Source organism: Protopterus annectens, chromosome 8.part0 (assembly GCF_019279795.1).
Source record: "Protopterus annectens isolate FY-2018-M chromosome 8.part0, PAN1.0, whole genome shotgun sequence".
Classification (NCBI taxonomy): domain Eukaryota; kingdom Metazoa; phylum Chordata; order Ceratodontiformes; family Protopteridae; genus Protopterus; species Protopterus annectens.
The window spans coordinates 756896122-756916694 of record NC_056741.1 but is presented as its reverse complement, the minus strand read 5'-3'; the positions used below and the strand labels follow the sequence as shown (position 1 = coordinate 756916694).

At 40.0% G+C, this 20573-nt stretch overlaps 1 protein-coding gene across 5 annotated transcripts in view; it reads right to left on the bottom strand.

The window, feature by feature from the left end:
* LOC122809023 (cAMP-dependent protein kinase catalytic subunit beta) overlaps positions 1-20573 on the bottom strand; it is a 2062609-nt gene that overhangs the window by 679954 nt on the left and 1362082 nt on the right. The window lies entirely within an intron of this gene.

Sequence of the window (20573 nt, the reverse complement as noted above, 5' to 3'; positions counted from 1 at the left end):
CCAAGAAAGCATCATCTACAATGTCCAGAACAGGAGGGATAGCTAAAGGCCTGTGTTGAGGTAGGAGTAAGAATTCCCTAAGCCTCTTTTTGGAGTCAGAGTAATCCTGGCTTTCCCAGCAGAAATGCTCCCCAAGAGTGTGCAAGGTTTCACCGAAAAAAAAAATCTTCTGGAGGGGAAGCAGAGGGAATGGAATCCTCTGCATCAGAATCCTCATAAGTAGATAAGGGCAAATCCTGGTAGTCAGAAGGAGCAGAAAAATCAGATTCCAGATCAGAAGAATGAGAAAGAAACTCAGTTCTAGGTCTTTTAGAGAAGGAAGGCTGGCTTCCCTTATTCAAGGTAATGAGGTCTTCAGCCATTATAAGCATTTTTTTTTTTTTAGGCATAAGGGTCGTCGGTTTTATAGGCATGGTGCGAATTTTAGGCCTGGATGAAAACTATGGCATCAGTTTAATATGAATGTCTGTAGGCCTGAATACATCCCTCAGAAGCCGTTGCCTGCACAATGGCTCCGGACCCATCCAAGGTAGAGACATTCGCAGGTTCCATAGTTGAAGAAGCATCTTGCGGTATACTGGACTCCGAATGGGTCTCAGTAGAGGCCTGCGAATCAGAAGTAGCGGGTATTAGGGGCTGCGAAAGCACCTCACTGAGTACCGGCAGACTGGCGACTAGCTTAACGGAAGTGTCGTCGGAAGTTTTGGACCTATGTGGTCTGTCTCTGTCTTTATCCTTACATTTTTTTTCAGAAGATCGATAGTCGGATGGCTTGATGAAGCCATATCGGAGTACACAGAACAAGTACAAAAATAATTAGCTGCAAAAATGGCCAGATGACGGTTAGTTTGGGAGTTGAATAAGGCACAAAACCGACAACGAGGGATGTCGTGGTCTGGACCTAAGCAGGGGATGCAGTAAGAATGAAAATCTCTATGAGGTATTTGCTTTCTAAGACAATTATTAACTTTTACTGACATTGGTTAGAGCAAGAAAAAGCATCCCCAATGGGGTACTTAACTTTTGTTGAAGACTTCGGGTCTGAAACTCGAAAACAAAAATTTCAGGAGTCGGACTGGCACTTGCAAACTACTTCTGCTTCGGGCACCGCACAACAAGAAAGACTGATGTAATGGTGTTGGATGCATGTTTTATACCCCTGATGACCTGACGTCATGGAAGAGGAGACAGCATCCGATGCAGAAATCCGAAAACTCTGGTATTCAGGCTGGCTGAGGGCTACCTGCAGGCAGATAACCCAAAAGTGATGACTGCAACAGTGAAACACGAAGGACATCTGCCTAATCAGTGAACCAGAGGCAGCCACCCTGGAAGAGCCATTTACAGCATCATGGCTACATTTTATACTGTACTTAGCTATTTGAGAAGCCTGGACCACTAAAGACTGCATGATATGTTTTGAGTCTGGAGTCCATGGCTTTGTGATGGTCTTGCTTAAAGAGTGCAACACAGAGAGCAAGTATTTGGTCATTTGAGTTTCATAGTTTATAGCCCTAAAGGCTAAGGGTGGGGGAAGTATACACTTTCTTGCCCCACCTGTCCACTTCTCAACAGTCTGTCACTGGGGAAAACATTACTGCCAGGAAGCAACTTGGAAGGTTTGTCTGAAGCCAGAGAAACTGCAACTGGGTCTGCCACAGGATTTTTGTAGAGGTACTTGAGTTCATCAGGAACTTTACAGAACTTATTTGGTATTTTTGGAGTCGGGAGTCAAAGACTTGGTCTAAAAGGCATCCAGGTAAGCCTCAAGCACAGGAGAGACTGGATGGGGGGGGGGGGGGGGGGGGGCATCTCCAATAAATTGTAGTATCTCTTTTGCACCTCAAACCACCTGTCTGGATTGCCATTCAAAATGTTTCATTATACTCTGTACGGTTTCTCCAAAGGAGGCCTCTTTCAAGGGGAGAATCTGGGGAAAGTGAATCTCCTTCATCTAAAGAAATCTGTTCTGGAGAGTGTAACTTACACGAGTAGTCTAGGGAAAGATCTAAATCCCTATCCAGTTCCTCATTACACGAAGAGGAATCCACTTTTTGCTTATGTGGTGTGGTTTGAGAATTCACAAAGGAAGGGGGCATCAGAGACCTGACTGCCTTGAAATGCCCCTGAGAAAAATCAAACCACTGTTTTTCCTTGGATGCAGAAGGAGATGTTGAATGTTTAAGTTTTTTTTTTTCTTTTTCATGGTGATGTCCACCTGAATAAGCTTAGGAATTTCTGAACCTTGGTGCATTTCTATAAGGGTTCTGGAAATCTTCCCACCCAAGGATCTGAGCAATTTCATGAGTGCCCTCAAATACAATGACTCATGGTTCATCAGAGGACTCAGTCATTTGCAAGGCCTCAGTAGCCATACCAGCCTCCAGCAGGTTGCAGTATAGAACTCGTAAGAAGATGACGGATGTACCACAGGTTTAACCACCGCAGTGGGTACATCCAATTCAAAGAAGGCAGCTGAAGAATCTTCACTAGGTCTCAAGTTTTTTCTTAGGCAGGAGGCCTATGTCCGGATCTTCAGACATAGTGGATTGGGCCATGTATTTTAGATAATGGGTCTCAAGAGAAGTATTAAGTGTGGACAGCCTAGATCAGAGGATCTTTGGAACAAATGACTGGCAGATGGAACAGAATTTATAGTTGTGATTGGGTCCTAGGCAAAACAGACACTTACTGTGCAAGTCTTTGTAAAGAATTTGTCTATCTCACTCACACTTGCCCTCCTAGTTGACATCTAACAATTATTAGCAAAAGAGACAAGAAATTAGAAGGTTCCCTAAAGGGGCACTTACCTGATCCAAATAAGTGAAGCTAATGCACCTAGCGACCAAACAAATACAGTCCATCAGCTGCAAACATCTGTGTTTGGGTTGGTAGTGAGACAGTCTGAGGATCTCGTAAGTCTGTCTGCTTTTATACCCCATGCCTACGAACTGATGTCATTGCCTGGATGTACATTGTACAAAAATAAAGCTTTGGTACCCTGGCCAAACATCAGCGAGCTATAATGCATCTTTTAAGAATACTGCAACAGTGACTCAGGGCATTCAGTGCTCCCTATTATTAACAGTATACTGTCCACAAATAACTGAATTTTGGAAGTATTCTGATAATTTATTTTCAAGTCCTACTACACTGCTAAGTTTTATGTAATTGGCTACAGGCTCAATAGCCAAAACAAACAATACATGAGACACGAGGCAGCACTGTTTTGTGCCCTTGCTTATTTTTATTGAATGAAAAATTAATGATCCTAGTTTAACACAGAGAATGAATTTTGATATAGATGATTAATAACAGAGACAAAATTACTTGAAAATTGTTTATATTATTTTATTAAATAAGACTATTTTACTGCATGGAACATCTTTAAATGGATACAAGCGTATACATGATTATAAGACTCAAAACAGAACAGATTTTTTTCTTTTTTTAATGTAATCATTGCAAATTATAGATCATTCTTTACTGTTATTTGCATAATTAAAACAATTATTCTTCTAATGCTATCCTGTGTTTACCTATTTAAAACCAGTTTAGTCTTTTTATATTAATGTAGGTAGCATTTTTTTAGTTTACTGGCAAGGGTTGACAAACCTTTTGTAATTAGCATTTGGTAATGAAACTGTCTACAAGAACAGCAAATAGATGGATCTTTAACCTGTTTTAATAAGGGATAAACTGTACATTTCCATGATGAAAGTATGTTTAACATTTTTAATTTCTATGAATATTTTTTGTAAAAGAAGCAAAATATTGAGAGGTAAAATTTTATATAGTTCAGAAATTATGTCATCATTTCCAGGAACTTTATTTTCCTTACAGTCTTAATTTATTCATTGGGGAGGCACAGTAGCACAACAGATAGTGTTGTTGCCTCACAGCAAGAGGCTCCCCAGTTTGATTCTTGGCTGGGGTGCCTTCTGTGCAGAGTCTGCATGTCTTCCCTGTATTTGGGTGAGTTTCCTCCCACATTCCAAAGACATGCAGTAGGTGGACTGGACACTCTAAATTGGCCATAGGTGTGAGTGTGTATGCGACTGTTTAGTGTGAAAGAACTACTGCGGCATGGCTAGCCACCCGGCAGTGTAAAATTTGGCTTGAGATGATTGTCACAGTTGAAGCAACACCCTGAATACATGTGCAAAAATGAAAAAATGGGTTGTGGCTGGATGGATTTTAATTTGCTCCTTAATTTCGGTAACATTTTTTTTCTAGTTTCCTTTGCTCTGAAAACATTTTTTCTACATTCTTATTTTAAAATTCCTCCATTTTAGTTGACACATACTCAAACCCCATATAGTCAAAACATGTCAAAATTTAAAAAAACTTTGACACTAATGAACTTAACAGTCAACTCACTATCAACTGGTCCTTTCTCAGACAGATACAAGTCAATGAAGCTGTCATAGAATTGAATAATATATTTCATAACATACTCAATTCCCTTGCCCCTATATGCTATGTCAGAATAAAATCTGCCATATCCCCTTGGCTAACACCCCCACTCACTCCCTAATTGTTTAAACGGGATATAAATTGGAAACTTTGGACCAAAACTAAAATGCCCTTTTATCTACAACAATATAGACCCCTTCGGAACCTTACCAAAAAAAGCTATTATCAATGACAAGAGAAATTACTACTCTAACCCCCCGCCCTAAAACGCACCTACACAACCCTAAGAAATTCTGGCAATCAGTTAATTAAATCCTTCATCCTGATAACCCATCTACTCCTCAGTCTAGACCCGCTCTCACTCCTCTCCAAACTGCTACTAACTTCAACTCCTACTTCATAGACACTATCACTAAACTTATAAATCATCCTCATTCTTACTCCACCCCACCCTCCTCTCCTACAATTCCCTCTTATAATTCCTCTGCTTTCTGCTTAAAAACTATTTCCACTCGATATGTAAAATCTTTACTCCTGAAACTTAAACCTTTTTCTCCCTCAATAAATGGTCTCCCTCCTTTCTTTCTCCAACTTGCTGACAACTCCATAGCCCTACCCATCTCTAATCTCATCAATTGATCTACTACCGAAACTGTGGTCCCTGACATATGGAAAAGATTCTACACTCTTCCTATCGATAAAGGAGAGAATTCTATTGATCTATCCAACTATAGGCCCACAGCAATTCTATCACCTCTATCTAAGATCTTGGAAAAATGTGTACACAAACAAATACTACAAGACCTTACACATAAGAACCTAATCACCCCACCCAACATGACTTTTGCACTAGTCATAGTGCCTCTACTGCTCTCATCTCCTTCATAAACACCATTTCACAAGCCAAAGACCAGAATAAACTCATCTCCTGTCTCCTTCTTGACCTCTCAAAGACATTTGACATGGTCTCCCATCCTCTTCTGTTAGACAAACTCTCTCTTTTAAACCTGTCAACATCCACTATCTCATGGTTCTCCAGTTATCTTAGAAACCATTTCCAATCTGTCAAATTGTGCTCTGCTATCTCCTCTAAACTCACTATAAAGATGGGAGTTCCCCAAGGGTCAATTCTTGGACCACTGCTTTTTAATATCTTCACTAATCAATTATCTTCCTCTACCCAATACTCAATGCTTGTCCAGTACGCAGATGACTCCATAGTCACTACCATTGCTGATCCTCTCCCTGAACTTCATACTAAAACACAGGACTCCTTTTTTGTCTGTTGAAAACTGGCTTAAACTAAACCTTCTAATCTTAAATCCAAAGAAAACCAAACTTTTATTATTCATACCGAAATCAATGTCCCATCTGAAATAATATTTCACCATCTCTTCTCTCAATAATACATTCATCATAGTAGAAAACCACACTAAACTACTAGGAGTCACTATCAATGACCAGCTAAAACCTGACCTGCATATTCTAAGTAACATTAAGAAAACCCATAAAAAAACTTGGTCTTCTTTACAGAAACAAAAGCTTTCTCTCTGGTACTGCTAAAAGAGCTCTTTCACATGCCTACATATTAACCTTTCTCTATGGCTCTTAAAATTTTCACCAACTTACAGACCACACTTGTCTCTAAACTTGAGTCTACTTATAACAAGGTAGCTAAATTTGCTGCTGAACTTCCATAATCTACTCATCACTGCTTAGCACACAGAAAACTGAACTGGTCAGAATTCCCCCATTACCTCCTCCTCTCTCAACTTCAAATAATTAATTTTATTATATACCAACCCACTTTCTGTCCCAATATAACGTCTATCATCTCCCTCTATACCCGTACTAAAACCCTCCGTAGCTCAGAACATCTCCTGACTGTTCTCAAACCTAAGTCCAACATAGGAAAAAACCTCTATAGCTGTTATCCTGATGAGAACTGGAATAAACAACCTTCAGATATCTGATACATCAGATCCAAATCCCAATTCAGAAAGGCTGTAAAATTTCACTTAAAGGGAAATAAACTATGTCTGTGCTATCTTCCCCCTGACTGACTTATCTCTATAAAGTACCCAATTCTCTCATTCTTGCTTCTACTTCTGTGAAACTCTACCTTTCTCCTAATCTCTCTCTTTATTGTAACACTGCTACTCATTATTTCCTTCCTCTCTGCTTGAATTCTGTACTTTACAAATTATTTCATATTTGACCATCTCTTCTACTATTCTCAGCCAGTCTTATTTGTCCTGGTATTTAGCTTTCAAAAGCTAAAGGTCTATCTGTATTATTTCTTGTTTCTCTACTCTGTATTCTCCTCATACTGCTATATATATTCAAATTGCCATGTATGACAACGTCTATTGTTTATGTCTATGTACAATTTTGTATTACTATATGTCAAATTAATTGAATGTTTTTTCTGTAGAGCTTTTATCCCCAGGTCTCCAATGAAAAAGGGCTCTGACCCAGTTGGATTAACCCGGTTAGCAAATGTCAGATAAATAAATAAATAAAAGACATCTTTTTTTTTCTACACTACTGTTTTGTGCATTCATTTTCTCATTTTTAAACAGGAAATATACAAACATGGAAGTAGTTTTGGACTGTTACTACCAGAGGTAGATATACTGTTGATGTGATTAGCTCCTTCTATCACTTTGGATCTAAGAACTAACTTACGTAAACATTTCGGAGTTAGTGAAAAAATATGCAGTTTAACTTTTTCTAAACTATTGGAAACCTTAAACATGTAAGTGTCTTCTGAAACTATATTCATAATTATTTTTTTCTGGTAATAGGCTTTTTTCTCCCTTTTACGTTTTTAACTATTTTATCTATCTTTCCTTGCAATTCCAAGAAGTCTTTATCCTATTTCTTTACCTTGTTATATAAATATGCTTTTAGAGTCCCACTGAATAACATCAGAAACTTTACCAGTATTACTGAAGTCTAAGGACTGTTGTATTTCTGTTAGAAACCAGTCTTTAAATCTTATAACTTTGTTAACTAAGCTGGCAGTCAATTAAAATAAGTCAATTTGCTTGGACTTATCACTACTGCAAAAGTAATTGCATTGTGATCTGACAAGGGATATTGGTTTACCTTTACCTTTTTTATTTTAGAAACCAAATAATTTGAAATATATACCCTATCAATTCTTGACTGCATATCAAATTGATATCAGTAATGAATGTAAAACAAAGAATTAGATTCAGAAATATTATTAACGTTTATAAGATATAAGCCAGTAACGCTTACTAAAGCCTTAACTGATGCTGATTTTCCAAGTTTGTTAACTGCACTAGTATTCTACTCTTTCAGAATACAGTTAAAGTCTCTTATCATTACTATACTTCTTTATATCTGAAGGTAATATTTCCAGATACTTCCTACAAAATTTAGCTCCAATCCCCAGAATCCAGTACATATTTGCTAGTTATTTTTTTCTGAAATTCAATAATGACCAAATACATCATACTTTTATCACTGCTGTACAAAGTCAATAACTCCAAGAATTACAATAAAATTTCTCCATAAGAATGCAGTATCCCTTCTATTAATATCATCTTACAATAAACAAGTTTCTTTTAAAAAAGTCACTTGTTTATGCATGTTTTAATATTTAAACATACCAACATCTCTTTATTGCCACTGTTGAGGTAATTTACATTTAAAGAAACACAGTTTTAAGGAAGACATCTTATATCGGTCACATACATGCTGCAATTACAAATTATTATTATATGATCTTCATAGCAACCCAAATCCTCAGAATAATGGCTGCATGAAAACAAAAGGGAATTATTCCCTGAAGCTCATTTTATTTGACAAATACACAAAAGGCAAAGAGTTAACAATACCAAAAACAACTAAACTACAACCAAACCAGTTCCCTACCATGGAACTTAAGGTTCCAAGTTTGAATAGAATTCCATTCAAATTACCTTTTATTTCTCTTTTACTCTCTACAACTACTTATGCTAGTTGCCCTTAAATGCAAATATGCAGATTACTTCATGCATCATCATGCAAATATTTTATATACATTAATTTAAAGGTATATTAAAAAAAATTATAATGGCCAAAAAAAAAAAGAAAAAAAATCTGCTCTATTTTGATTCTTATTATTATGTATAAGAGGTAACCATTTAAGGATAAGTTTAACCTTTAGGTTCACAGGTAGTTTACCATGTAAGTAGTCAAAGAATATTGAGAAGACTATTGCAGTTTCTAAAGAGCCACAGTGCACTGACTCAACAATTAACCTGCTCAGAGTCATATAGCAGGCGGACAAAGGCCATGGGAATCAAACTCTGGACAACAAGAAACAGCCTATCAACAGCTCACAGTTTCAATCCACTACACCAACTGCCAGTCCTTAAACTCTCCCCAACACTCACATCATTAACTTTCCTAAGACTGTTGAAGTTTCACAAGCAAGGTCATATACCACCTGCTCTATCATCCAGAGCCACCAACAACTATTTATATGAAACTAAAGTATCCATACAATTCTTTGATAACTCTACATGAATGCTCAAAGCACGTACACTCCCCAGTTCAACTAATATCTACTACCAACAATACTGAACAGAAAAAAAATGTGTTTCAAATTCATCTCCCTGCCATCATTTAGTAGTTTCTATCCATTTAAACATGTTTGCTCTCTAGGTTTATAGATAGTCACCAAGCATGCAAACAGATGCATGAGGAAAGCTTCCTACACTCCCCAAAACCCCAGAGAACAGTCCAACCATGTAATCTCCCCAGAGTCACACACTAAGCAGAGGATGGTTAGGGAATCAACCTTTAGAACACCAAAAACAGTCTGTCAACAATTCAGAGTTTCAATCCACTGCACTAACTGCCAAACATCTAACTTCCCCAATTACTTTATTAAGGCTATGTTTCACAAGCAATGTTACAGGCCATTCACTCCAGCATCCACAGCTACCACCATTACCTATGTGAAGCTAAAGGCATTCACACAACAAACTTTTAATAACCCTATCTGAATGCTCAAAGCAAAATCACTCTCACCTTAACAAATATGTAGCAAAAATACTGTAAAGAAAAAAATCTGTTTTAGCTTAATTTTCCCATATGGTAGTTATTATAGCAATAACCCACGCCTGGGTGTGGGCAATGCTGGATTTACCCAAGGTTGGCGTGGTTTGGTCCCGAGGGCGATGCCCGAGGGACCAAACAAAGCCAACCGTGGGTAAATCCAGCATTACCCACACCCAGAAGTGGGTTATTGTTATTATATTAATGACATTATTTAAGAAAAGAAATAATTACTTTTCTTAAATAATGGCATTGTATAATGCCTCTTTACTGCCCTTCCGCAGCTGTCTGGTATTCTGCGGCAGTTCTGATGTACTGCGCGCCTGCGCAGCCTGCGCAGTACATCAGAGCTGTGAGCAAAAGCAACGGAGAACGTAAGATCTCCGTTGCTTTTTTTTACTGTTTCGCTATGTTAAATGGGTTTAACATAGCGAGACAGCTTTAAAATAAGCAACGGATATCTCCGTTGCTTATTTTAAAGCTGTCTCTATGTTAAACCCATTTAATATAGCGAGACAGCTTTAAAAAAAAAAGAAACGGAGATCACAAGATCTCCGTTGCTTTTTACACACTGTGTCGCTATGTTAAAGGAGTTTAACATAGCGAGACAGCTTTAAAAAAAGCAACGGAGATCTCCGTTGCTTTTTTTAAACCTGTGTCGCTATGTTAAACTCTTTTAACATAGCGAGACCGTGTTTTATACTAACGGAAAAAGTCCGGGCGACCGGACCTTTTTCCGTTAGTATATTGAGGGATTTACAACGGGCACGCTGGTTGGGCTGGCCAATCAGCGTGCATGTTTTAGGGGAGGAATTGTATAATATCTATTTAAATATATGTTCAATGTTTAGGTTCATAGGTAGTCAAGAAACATGCAGTCAAGGAGACTGTTGAGGAAACCATCCTAGCCTCCCCCCAAAAAATCTCAGTATTGTCTAGTCAAGTAACCTGCTTAGAGTCACACAGCAGACATATACAGGCTGTGGCACTTGAACCATGGGCTACAACAGACAGCTTCTCAACAGTTCATAATTTCAATCCACTGAATTAACTGCCAGGTTTCAAGCTCTCCTTAGCACTCATATTATTAATCATCTTAAGAATGTGCACATTCATAGATTCACAGATTCATAAGTAAGTACTGGGCAGGCAATCAGTCTGCAGACTATTTCAAAACCCTATTCAAAATTTCCTTCTGGCCTCAAAGAGGGCAAGACAATATAAATAGTCGTATGTCTTTTGCTCTGACATCAGGAGCTATTACCCACCTTTATTTATGCGAAGCCAAAATATTTACATAGCAATCTTTTAATAACCCTATTTGAATACTTAAGTCATACATACTCTTGTTTTAACTAATACACACCAACAATACTGCACAGAGGAAAAAAACATTTACTTCAACAAATGTTATTAAAATGTGTCTCAACAAGCAGACTGAGCTGTAAAACTTAAGAGTGCTGCCTTTAGAAACAGTAGAAATCCAAGAATGCTTTTAATGAACCTAAATGTCTTTTAATGGTCACCTTTTACACCTCCAATGTTGTCAATTAAAACAAAGAAAAGACTATGCTGGCAACACATTTAAAAGGCAGATAAGGCTTTCCTGTCTATATACAGTCATTGTAAAATCAGGTTAAAATATTGAATTTAACACTGGGAAAGGGGAGAAAAAAATAATATGAAGATATACTGCTACATAAAGTCAGCACTAAAAAATAAATCAAGTTGCAGCTGTCTGCATACATTTTTTGCCACATCATACTGTGCTTTGTTCACTCTTTCAGTGAGGAACTTATCTCAACAAGTAAATGAATCATTTCATACATATTCTGACATATTTACATCCACTTAAATAAATTTGAGAGTATATAAAACAGATACATTTACTGTATTCTTTCTGTGATGCACTTTATACCCAACAGGAAGCTCTACCTGAGAAGACCCTCCTATTATGCACTGAAAAGTCAGACAGTGATTACACTGCCTTTTTTTACCTCAAGCTTTTAAAACAGTCTAATAAGACTTTACTGCTTAAACAAGTGAAGGGGCTTGAGCTTAGTCTGCAAATAACATTTATATCAATAGAAAACTGCCAAAATCATGCACTTACATATTAATGAGATGATTTATGTAATAAATATGCAAATTGTTGAAAACAACAATAAAGTAACAATGATGACAGTATTTTAAAAGAAAAATGTAGATTACCATGAAACAGTACACTTCTACTTGATAACATATGCTAAAAATGCCAAGTTAATATACTTTACACATTACGTAACATATACATGTAGGGTCTATATCAGAACATCGAAGTTTTAAAACTTCGATTGTTCTAATATCGACCCCTATTCACCGAATGCTAAAAATAGCGAAGCTGCAGAACACCGAATTCTTTCCTAGGGAAAGAATTTGGTTGGCCGCTTCTGCGGCTTCGCTATTTTCAGTGCTGTGGTGGAAAGTTACGGGTCGGGTTCAGGTAAGTGTGCGACTGTGTGCACGTTAGGGTTAGGATGCAGGTTAGATGAGTTAGGGTTAGGGGCGGGTTAAGTGAGTAAGGGTTAGGGCGCGGGTTAGGTGAGTGTGCGATAGTGACGGACCTAAGGGTTAGGGTTTGGGTTAAGGTAAGTGGATAGATAGTAGTGTATGTACAGTTTAGTGTAGGGTTAGATGTAGGATTTTAAGTGTATGTGTGTGGATTGACGTTCTTTTTTGGTGTGCTTGTGTTGTGTGTATGTGTTTTGGGATAGCAAATTTTTTCCTTGGGAAAAAGTTTGCTGTTCTGAATGTTCGATATTTTGTGGTTTAGATATTTTAGGTTCGATGAAATAGCGTTCGCTATTTTCATCTTTTGATAGAGTGATATAAACGCATACATGTAGAATAAATTTTATGTATGTAAATAATATCTGTTAAAACAACTTACGCTTATCTAGGGTAGAGTCTACTAAACAATATGTGCTATTAGTGCTTGTCTTAAAGAATAAAGGACACAGCTGAAAAAAATGTGTTATATGTAAGCTGACCAATTAAAGGAATAATATTCATTCTCAAAACGATATTTTAAATCTTCACAGAAAATGGATATCACACTGAAACCCAGAAAGATATATGGCCAAATTCATAAAGTTTAACACAAAGTGTACACTGTGTACACTTGGTGTAACATTTCTGAGTAACTACACAGCTCGAGCACTGTGGTAGGGATTTTCTTGAATTCAGAAAGTATACAGAAAGTGTATACTTTCTGGTAATCTATGAATTCAGCCTATATTCTTGTGTGAAGTTTATATATCTATATTACTCAAAAGACAAAAAGTATACTTTAGATGAACTCACTAGTCCAGACTATTAATGCTCCATTCTTATGAGTTTTTTTTGTTTAGGATAGAACAAAACATTCAAGTTTCTCTGCTGGTCTCTAGGTTTGTAGGGCTCCAGTCTATTTCTTCCTGAAGATTTTTTTAAGAAAAGAAATTATATCATCTAAGGAGTAGTAAGTACTTGTTCTCAATCCCTTTGAAAGAAAGATTCTTAATCTTGCTGGAAATAAAATATGGCATTTAAAAACACTTTCTTAGGGACTCTGCCAGTGGTAAGCATGATTTCCTTTTTTCCATTACGTTCTCTTAACTGCGATTACCAAATCTGATGACAGAATTACAACTTTCTTATGGAAAACTTTCCAAGCAGTTTTAATAACAGTCAAGAAGTGAGATGAATTTGACAATTATTGACCTGGGAGAGATTCCTTCCTTCCGTAACTGTAGGTTTTCTGAGAGATCTATGAGCTATCGCTATACCATATGCCAAACCCCCCTGAAGGTTTTACAATTCTGGAATCCAGCTGATGAGAAAACTGACCACATTTTTCTCCTTCAGTTTTCTCAGACACACTAAATATTCTTAAATTATTTCGTCTTTCAAGTTTTCTAGGTCATCCATCTTATCCAGTAGCCAATTATTTTATTTCATCAAAAATCCAATGTGTTTTTCCTTGCCTGCCCTCCTCAATGTCATTTAAACATATTTCTATGCTGTCTATGTGATCCTTTTGTTGTAGATTTATAGTTCTTAGAAGTATTAACTGTTGTGTACTCTTGTATACAGTCTACCTTTTCATACTACTTGCATGGATGCCAATATCTTCTGGAAAGATTTCTTTGTACAGATGGCCTCTTGCCCAGTAGATCTGGAAACCAACATCTTTTAAGTGGCCTACTGATATATATTTTGACGGGATTTTTGTTTAATTATTAATTTTTAACTAATGCAGTTTGATTCTGAGAGAAAATGCACATTTTCCTTAATTTCTGACTGGATTAAAATTTGATAATAAAATCATGTAAAAATGTTCTATTCTAGTACTACAGAACAGTGAAAATCTAATGCGCTCAAACCACCATTTTGGCTGCACACCCAATAGATTTTTTTTCAAAGGACACCCAGTTGAGGTGATTTAGAATCTTATAGGTATGAGTGCCAGTAACTGTCTGAGGTGCATCTGTGGATGTTTTATGTAAAATGGATTTAATTTATAGGTTCATAGATAATTAGTAGGCTGGTGACAACAGAAGGCTTTTTAAGTCTAGTCATGCTTCCCAAATATATCTGAAAAGTTTTGATAACCTAGTGTTGCTTACGGGATATATTTAGGGTTGGGCAAGAGTAGTCAAGCATTTATAGGCTGCTTCACTGTACTAGAGGCATAGATGTCATACTAAGGGTACATTTCTGATTTCTCATTCACAGGTCCAAATTACATTTGAACTGCATTAAGGAAGAACTATGTTTCACTTGAACAGGAAGCCTATTCCAGAGAAGAGGTAGTCTGAGACACACACCTGTCCCTCCAATATGTCCTATTTATGTTGCAGATGAGGTTTAGGTCCCTAAACCACGTAATTCTGATACTATTTATTTTTCAGATGTGCAAAAGGTCCATCAGAGCAAGATCGGAGGATGCTTTGCAGGCCAAGCACAGATCGCTTCTCAACAATCGGTAGGAGACGGAGTACCAGGATAGGACTTTGAGGTGGTTTGTGTCTGACATGTTGTTTAGGCCATGTATTCTTTTTGTGAGGAACCTCCACAGTTGCAGCAGTTGTAGCACATGCCTGATCAGGTAAATATCAAAGGGGATGCTGTACTCAATGAGTGGTTTGCTAAGGACAGAGTACAGTGGAACAATCTCATCCTTGGCCCTAGATGCCATACTCTTGTTTATAAGCTGCACAACATAGAATGATTTTCTTACTACCGTAGACACATGATGGTCAAAGGCCATGCTGCTGTCTGTGTGTGTTCCCAAATCAATGACCATTGGGTCTATTCCAAGGGGTGTATTATCAATGTGGTAGTTTCTAGGGTAGCCATTATCTCAAAGGAAACTATTATGTATTTCTTGGCACCAGTTATTAGTCTGTGTCAGGCCTTCTTGGAGGGCATTTATGTCACTGAGGAATTCTCTGACTACATCTAGTTTGCAACTGCCTACCAACCTGGTCATCCACAGGCCCTTGACACTGGCCTTGACTTTAGAAAAGTAAATGCCAAAAAGAAGCATCCCCAACACCAAGCCTTGAGGAACGTTGTTAGTGACTGGCCTCTTTGTGGAGGCAGATTCCCATGTCCTAACTTGCTGGGTCCTCCGTGAGCAAGCTGGCTATCCAGTGGGTCACATTAGGGTTCACATCTAATTTCAACAATGCCCAATTAGGATATTGTGTCAAATGCTTTGGCAAGGTGAAGGTAGGCAGTATGTACTGTTTTGTCCTCATCCTGTCCACCAGGCTGAGTAGGCATGACCTATCTTTGATTAAACCAAAATGGTTTTGTATTGAATGGTCTTAAGGTTTAAAGTGGTACTGCATCCATAGAAGACCTTGGGCAGTAGTAGTAGTATATTAAGCAACGTGACTTTAGTAGCTTGAGACAGACTTTTATTAATCAAAGGGCACCTAGTTTTTACGTACATCTTATAGAACAGTATTAGAGTGAGTACTGAAAGTGATATAACTACCAGTGATGATCACTAAGTATTTCTACTGGTCAGCTATTTCAATGACATCACTACATACAAAGGTTTGACTAAGCCTTACATAAACAAATAGCATTGGGGGCATGAGGCAGAGAGAGAATCATGGGACTGACCCTCTCTGTGGATCCCTTAGCCTACTAGTACGGCCCAATCTGTTGAGGATGGCAAACATCAGAAGACTGATAATCCACAGATGGCAATGACACCAAGTAACCTTCATGCTTGGCTGGATGACGGATCCCTCCAGTCAGCTGTTCCTGGTGATCAGGGTGAAGTACATGCTTGCATTTGTTGTTGGTAAGGGAGGAAAAGAGATTGTAGCATGGTTGACCCCAACGATTGAAGATCTGCTTTGTCACTATTGGATTGACTAACCACTTGTGAGGGCTCAATATGGTTCGACTGAGCTTGTCATCCAACACGTTGGAGTCCCCGGGTATATGGGTTGCAAGACAAAAGCGCCTTGAAGACATTGCCCATTCCCACACTCTCTGCACAATGGTTAAGATTGTGTTCCCTCCTGTTTGTTGATGTACGAGACCACTGCCATGTTGTCCGTCTGAACTGCAACTGTCCCCAGAGGGAAGCAATCCTTAAAGGCTTGCAATGTTAGGAGGACTGCTCTCATCTCTAAGACATTTATGTGCAATTTGGTCTCTAAGGGGGAACCACTTGCTTTGAAAAGTTCTCCCCTGGAAATGAGCCCCCACCCCACCAGGGAAGCATCCATGGTCACCGTGGACTTGGACGGAGGGAGAGAAAAGGGCATGCCTAGATTGAGATCCTGAGAGTGAAGCCACCAAAAAAGGCGTTGTCTGCACACTGGCTTCAATTTTATGGAAATAGGTTGAGACAAGGTGGACCATTGAAGCACCAAGATCCACTGTAGAACTCACATATGGTATGGATTGTAAAGATTTACGACTTGCCTGATCTGTTCCTGGATAAGCTGTACTCTGTGAGGAGGTAATGATGCAATCTCTGAGACAGAGTCTAACTGGACTCCTATAAACTCTAATATTTGCGTTGGAACCAGATTTGTCTTCAAGAGGTTCACTGTTATCCCTAATTGGCTGAACAGGCACAGAACATATCAGATGGCTTGTGTGATAATCGATGCCTCATGGGTGCCATGAGGAGACAACAGTTGAGGTATGGAAACACCTGGGATCCCTGCAGTCTCACGTGAGCTGCCACCACTGCCATACATTTGGTAAACACCTGGGGGGCTGTGGTGAGTCCAAAGGGCAGGGTAATGACTGGCCCCTAATTGGAAGAAAAGGTGTCTCCTCGGCCACCTGTCTATCTTGATGTGATAGTAGGTATTTTGAAGATCCACTAAGCATATCAAGTCACCCTTGCATAAGACGGGCAGAATGGACTGAACAGTGACCATCCGGAACTTGGACTTCTTAACCGATAGATTTAACTCATTGAGGTACAAAATAAGACACAGGTCCCCAGTCTTTTTTGGCACTAAAAAGAAATGTGAGTAAGTTCAGGATCGTCTATGTCCTGCTGGGACCTCCTGTATGGCTCTTTTCTGAAGTTGTTCTAAAACTTCCTTGAAGGCCAACTCCCTCTGGCGGGGTGGTATGTTGGGGAGATGCCTTTATATTGGAAGGGGTTGAAAAATAGGAATGAAATAACCCCTGGAAAAGGTCTATATTATGACACCAAAACAGCTAAACACCAAACACCATTTCAGCGACACATAAAGAGCAAACTACAAGTTAGGTGAACTGCCAGGGCAGTCAGGCAATGCTTCAGGAGTGCTGAAAGGGCTACTCAGAAAAAGGTTCCCTCCAGCCCTGATTTTGCACCCCCCCCCCCGTCTCTAGGGTGGCGTCTACCATTGAATCCTCTCCCCTGCCTCTGGAAGAGGAATCAACAGAAGCATCCTGAAAGGAAGACTGTGACTCCAGAACCACATCATCTTAGCTCCGCACTAGGACTTGGAGAATGACCTCTGAGGAGTAGAAAACTTGATCCCAACAACGGACTAGGTCTTTCCTTCCTGCTCACTATGGGTCAGCATGTCTTTCACAGAAGGTCCAAAGAAGGTGGACCCGTCAAAGGGAGAGTTAGTAAAAGACACTTTGAAGAGTTCCACAAACTCGCATAGTCGTAACCAAGCATGCCACCTAATAGTTATGCTGGAAACCTGCCTCTCGAGAGGTAGCTTCGACAGCATTGGAAATTAACCTCATCGAGGAATTACCGAGGGATGTCAGAGTAGACAGCTTGGGAGACACCTTCTTGAGGCCCTTCTCTGGCAACAACTCTGTAAGCAAAGTGGTAAGTTCTTTGACCAAGTCCCTAGGAACGTAGGTGAAGTGTGCCAGGTAATTAATTGCCCTAGCTGAGGTAAACACATGCTTCCTATGCTAGTCAATCACCCAAAACTCCCTGCTTGAGGATGGACCTTGGAGCTCTGCTCTGCCAGTTCCTTTTTGGTGGCAGCGGCAACCACAATGGCACTGACTAAGACTCCTTTGCTCCAGAAGGGTCGGTCCACAAGAGGACTAAGGAACTTGTTGGCTCACTTAGGTACTGGTTCCACAGTGCCGGATTCCTTCCAAGCCCTGCCGGTGATAAAATCCACCAATTCTTCAGTAGGGGGAGACACTCAGGAAGTAAATGGGCCCATCCTGAAAGCCTTCAGAAACACAGACTCCTCCAAAGATGGGGGTTGGGGGAGACCATCCATCCTTTTGCTTCAGGATCTCAAGGATGTCCCCAAAGGAGACATTGGTGGGTGGATATCTGTGGAACCCATTTCCTTCATCCGTGTCCTCTGTGAGGGACTCTATGGGTGAATCCAAGTGCCTCCTCTTGCACTTTCTCTTACAAGGTGCCTCCTCTATGGGGGGAGGGGGCTCCAGAGAAGACTCGGAAAATGCGGGGACCCTGTGTGGGGTGGAAACTCCCTGAAGGCTAGTACAGGAGGGCTGACGCTGGATAGGATGAGAGGTCTCATCACCCAAGGTACAGGAGGGTAGGGGTGGACCTGGAGGAGCCAACTATGTCGCTCAAGTCCTGGAGAAGATCCTCTCTACCTCCCTGAAGGCTGACTGGCTGGAATAAGTCCCCTCCCCACACCCAGAGGCTGCAGCCACCTGGAAAGGTGTAACGGGCTTTGACACAATCCCTGTGTCCCCCAGATGATACTGGTCCTGAGCTGTCTAGAGCCGAGGCCCCCAGGAGTTGGAATTGGTCTAAAAGCCCCAGACCAGACTCCATCCATAGGGAGCTGGTGCTGACTGCTCTGGCATGGGTTCCACTCTGGTCTGAGAGTGGAGGAACAGACCAGGCCAGGGACACTGACAGAGTTGAGAAAAAGGGAAGCCTCGATACAGTCGGGATCTCACCATGGGTTTCTGGGACCTGAGATTCTGAAGCCTCTAGAGTCAGAAGAGGAGAATAGTGGCCTGAAGTTGGAGAGGCTCCCATAGCTGGGGCTCTATCTGGGATTTGAGGAAGCTCTTCATCATCTTGTCCATATCCGATGGTAACGAGCTCCTCAATAATCTGGAGGAAGTGGATGAGGGGGAGGACTTATTTGGGGATCTAGTCTTGGACCCTGTAGATTTGTATCTAAGTTCTAGAGCTTGGCTTTGAGGTCTAGGAACCAACAGTAACAAATGCCTGGGAGGATCCAGGCAAAGTGAATCCTCTATAACAACAGAAGGACCTGATACACTTGTCGGATCCAAAGATTGAGAAGTAGAAGCAATTGGATCTGACGAACTAGTCAGATCTGAGGCTGGTCTGGTCTTGATCAGTTCCGAGAGTCTCTAATCCAAGGAGGTCCTGGATCCAATAGAAGTATCCAAGGATCCACGATCTGAAAATCTCGGACCAGATATACCCTAGGCTGAAGTCAGATCCGGGGAGCCAAGATCTGACTGCCTAGGTTTTTTTGAAGAAGGAACCCCAAATGAATGGGAGGGTCCTTCCATTTAGAAAGAGAAGGGGAGACACCTAGGGAGGAGAGGAAACATAAGGATGCTCCTGCGCCACACCTTTGAATAACAACTTATTCTGGTGCTCCTTTAAAGCCCCTCGGTTGAATGTAGCACAAACGTCACATTCAACCTCCAGGTGATAAGGCCCTAAACAATACAAACCCTTCTCCTGCGAGTCAGAATTGGGCATCTTTTGCCCGTACAAGGAGCACTTCTTAAACCCTTAGGGTTTCTCAAACATAACAGAAAAGGTTAAACACCAAACTACAAGAACACACACAGACTAAGAAGATTAAGAGAAAAAGGCACCAAATGTACAAAGGGGGAAAAAAAACTACCAAATAACTAGGTTGTCTAATGGAGGGGGAGGTAAAAATGAGACAACTAATAAAGCTAAAGATTAAAACAAGCTTAAATAAAACTTAAACCAAGTTTAAATTTCCACTTATCTGACACTAGTTGAGTGAGAGCCAAGGATCACATCTACAGCAGAACATAGCAAATGAGATCTGTGGGTTAGAGGGCAGCAAGGGATTATGGGAGAGGGAGGAACTTGAGCTTTGGATCTGTCCAAGTTAAAGTTGCCAAATTGCTGCATGTGTGTCCCCAGTTTCTGACTACTGGCTCAACTCTTTTGTTTTGTCGTCTTTTCAGTTTGTCATCAATATGTTACCAGGGGTGGATTGACATCCCGAAGGACATCATTATTCATTTCTTAGGATTTAGTTTTAGTCCACGGTTCTGACACCAGTTATTTGTCTGTGTCAGCCCTTCCAGGAGAAAATACAGTTGTGTAGGATCTTACCATAATGGTAGATATCCCTCTCTTCACTGTTGCAGTTATTCATTAGAATAGGGATCTCCTGCCAAGGGCAGACTGACATCTGGCAGGTATACCAAAGCCTTTAGGTTGCTTTAAGGTACTCTGAACATCACACGTATGTTCCTCATGTACCATATGGCAATAAAGGTGATGTTTCGACATACCAGCCTCAGAACTGAGAGCCCCAGTAGGAATGCCAGTCCAAGGAGAATAGAGGTAATCAGTAAAACCAGTACAGAAAAAGGAC